We start from the raw sequence: 4,350 nt of genomic DNA on the forward strand, positions 1-4,350 counted from the left end.
TAATGAAGATGATAATATCCATGATTAACACCCTACACAATAAAAATGGTTAATCAACCTCTCATAATTACAAAAAAATGAACAAAATAAAAAATTATGATTGGTTGAATAAGGTTTTCACGGTTTTATTAATTGAGTGGTTTTTATTTGAACGCTCCCCTATACATATATGTGTGTGTGTGTATATATTATTTATTCCAATTAAAGCAGTAGTTCATAATTTTTATTTTCTAACTAGGTTTATAATCTAAATTGTTTTTTTATCATATGTTAATATGTAATATTTTGGATATCAAGTCAAAATACAATTACTCGATAAGTTTTGTATATTACTCGATATAATTTTATATTACTCAATCTTTTGATACACGTGACTTTAAGTTTTTTGGATTTAATTGAATTTTTTTGGTTTTAGGTTATTAGTTCTTATATGATGTTGTGGTTTTTTTTGTACTAAATTATATTCATTTTGGTTTTAGGTTTATTGAAAATGTTTGAGATTTAAACATGTATGAATACTCACATATTTAATTTAAAATAACTTATATAAACAGAAAAAAAAATTCTTGTTTCCTCGTTGGGGATCCCCGTTCCCCGTTGGGGATGGAGATGGGGATGTGATTATATTCCCCGACGGAGATGGGGACGGAAACAAAAATTGAGGCCCCCACCCCACTCCCATGCGTAGTTTGGCAAAGCTGGACCCAAGTGGTTGAACCTGTACCATAAATTCTTGAAAACATTAAATTGTTTGTACTTCAAACCCATTTATTTGATCTAAACACGTTTAAATTGAGTTTCATATATACAAACCCAATAAATTCAGTTTATTTATTTTATAATTTTAAAATGATCTTAAATCTAATTATTTGTAATAAAATAATCATAAATATTTACCGGCTAAGTATTTAGGTAAACAGCCCCATAGTGCTACTTGTGTGTTTTTTTTAAATATTTAGAACACATGAATGTTATATTAATTAAGGGTGGTTGAAGAAGAGGAATTGAGACGGTTTGGTTGGGGAAGGGGGAAGGGGGAAGGGGAAGGGGGAAGAGGTGTTTTAAATGCTATGAAACAAGTTTTAAATATTTGTACATTAACTTTTGAATGTAAAATGACTAAATTATCCCTTAACTTAATAAACGGTGGAAAGAGACGATTCATGTAATCAATAGAGTTATCAAAAACCACTTGGATAATTTATTTTATTTAAGCTCAAGCGGTTGTGCGAACAAAACTTTTTTTTGTAAGGGTGTCCGGGCCAAAGCCCGACTAATCCCCGGCAAATTTGGAGGCTAAACATGGCCCCACTTAAACGTCGTCAACACTCCCCTCCCAGGGGTCGAACAAAACTTGTTGTATATTAATGAGCAACGAAGTAAAATATCGTATGAGACAGAAAAGAAAACCGCCAAAATCATAAAATCCTGACCAACAAAGCTTTTATTGGATGAATACCGAGCTCAATGGTTGAGTATTTCATTGTTATGAACCCGAGTGCAAATATTGTTATTGTTACTTTTAGAGACACTTCAACTCCTTTTTTTCTCTATTTTAAAGAGGTTTAGCATAGCTATTAAAGCAATTCTTTTTCCAATTCTCCAAATTTCTAAAATAACATAATATGGAACTTTCAAGAACCTCGCTTTTTCATATATTTACTGTCACATCGTTGTTACATTAATAAAATAAGAATCTCAATAGAACTTCGCAAGAGAGGTTTTTACAAAAACCTGACTTTCTATATGGTGTCACACACACACACACACACACACACACATATATATATATATATATATATATATTAACCTGGATATCCAACTCGCTATGCGAGTCGACTAATCTCAGGACGACAACCTGCTTTGTGGGTAGCCGAAGTTATTACATTTGAAGCTTCGTAGCTACAAGGGAATTTTTATTCCTCCTTGGATTTTAACCCTAGGACCTCCGGTCACTTTTGACTTTTGGAGCCCAATTCAAACCAATTAGGCACCACCCTTGTGGATGGGTTCACGTAAGACCAGTTTGTTTTCATGAGACCCGTAAGACCAGTTTGTTTTCATGAGACCTGTAAGACCATTTGTTTTACACTTGAAACTTCACAGCAAAATGTTGTGAAGGTAAAAACAGGTGAACCTTCACAACAAAAACACTCGGAAGGTTACCTTTACAGCGTTTTGCTGTGAAGTTTCAAATGTAAAAAAAAATGGACTCACGAGTCTCACAAAAACAGGCTCGTCTCACGTGATCGCTAGTCTATATATATATGTGTGTAAATATTTGAAAAATAATTTAAACATAATAATATAATAAGATGATTAAAAATTAGACTTATTAAGACAAAATACAAAAACTTGTATAAAAATTATAATAAATGAAAAATAAAATAAAAATAATAAATACATTTTCTATAATTAATTTAAATTTTTTATATCAATTTTAACTTATATGTTATGTGATTATTAAAAAAAATAGTTAAGAAAATAATAATAATAATAATAATATAAAAAACAATGTATACAAGAATCTAGGTTCTTGTTACTATAATATAAAAAGATCATTACCGACGGAAAAATCTATCGTTAATCCATCGGTAAAGTCCGAACCGTCAGTGAAAGTATGTCTATAAAAAAACTGTGGAAAAAGGTATCGTCAATGGATTACTGACGGCCACGTTTTGTGACGGATTAACATCACCGACGTATTATTGGTGAGCGCTATTAGCGATGGATTATCGACGGACAACGCCGATGGATTTAAAAAAAAATACCGACAGATAATCCGTCGCTAATCCAATCGGTAATTTTTTATTTTTTTTAACTAATTAATTTTTTATTAGTTTCCCGGTACATTGTATTACATATAATGCATATTTTACTAGATTCTTTCTCGTTGTCACAGTCCGAAATAACATAACTGCTTTATTTAAATTAGATTATATATAAAAGTCAAAACATCTTAATTATTATAAGTGGGTATCAACCAACAAACATCGATCCTCGACAAAAGATCCATGTTTAATCTTGTTCGTCTGATTACAATCTGGTTCGAAACAATTATTAGTCTCCCATAATTACTCTATCTGACGGTAATTTTGTTAATTGCTTGCATTGATAATATTTGTCGTTGATAGTCCTTTTTCTGGCAGTATTGTTCAAACATCTAGAAGAACCAAAACGGAATGGTTCCGCTTACTTAAAACTAAGAGGGGATGCCGCCTACTACTGTTTCATTGATTTTGAAACTTCAATTTTATTAAAATAAGATTGTGAAATTGCAAATTTCTATATTATTTAAATACAAAGAGCCATTGCATTGCATATAAAACCGATAGAAACTGCCAAACCATTCGACCTAACTTGAAAAATAGGTCGATCAATTGACCAACCCAGTTCAACCTGTAATATCATAAAACACTATTAATTATTTAATCTTTACTGATATACACGAGTGATGAGTCAGTGATTCATTTACAATTCGTAAGACTCCTAATAATCTGTTACTTAACGAGTCTAACTTATTTTTGTTTTTTAACCTAAACAACATAAAGAGAGTTAGATGATTGTAATGTTTTTGAATGGTAAAGTATGAACTTTTATTATTTAACTTTTTGGTTTGAAATTGTTATATAATCAGTTTCTTAAATATGTGTTTAAACCGTCCAATCCAAACCAATATTTAATGTCGTAATGAGTTGGGTTGGTTATAAGTTCGGTTGGGTTGTTCAAATGACCTCAATTAATTTCTATGAGGAAGTTTGTGGGCACTATACCCGTATCAATTACACGTATTTGAAATTTGCATCTTAAGAGTCATTTGAACCCATGAAGACCGAATATAGTTCATTAACAGTCATTAAGTCTAATACTACCCATCAAGACTCAATACAATTTATTAAGAACCGCTCACCAAGGCCCAATAAAATTTATAAAGAGTCACGAAACTCATGAATGTCCAGTGAGGTTCATTAACAGTCAGTTAGTCACCGAGTCATATACGACTCATCAAGGCCAATAACACTTCATCAAGAAGAGCACCGAAGCTTATGAAGCACATCATGGCCCAATCAAGGCCCATTAAGAAGCATTATGATCTATCTAGGCCGATTAAAGTTTATTAAAAGTCACTAAAGTCCATCAAAACCCAATTAAAAATCATCAAAAAGCCCTTGAATGTCCAATATAATTCATTAATAACTTGCGAGTCTAATAACAATTTATAAAAGCCACTAAAACCCATCAAGAACCAATCAAAAGCCATTGAAGTTCACTACATACACATATATAGATTACATGTGTACGCCCGATGTTATAAATGACACAAGGCATGGTATAACAATGAAACACATG

Source organism: Cynara cardunculus (assembly GCF_001531365.2).
Source record: "Cynara cardunculus var. scolymus isolate 2C chromosome LG 15, CcrdV1, whole genome shotgun sequence".
NCBI classification, from domain to species: domain Eukaryota; kingdom Viridiplantae; phylum Streptophyta; class Magnoliopsida; order Asterales; family Asteraceae; genus Cynara; species Cynara cardunculus.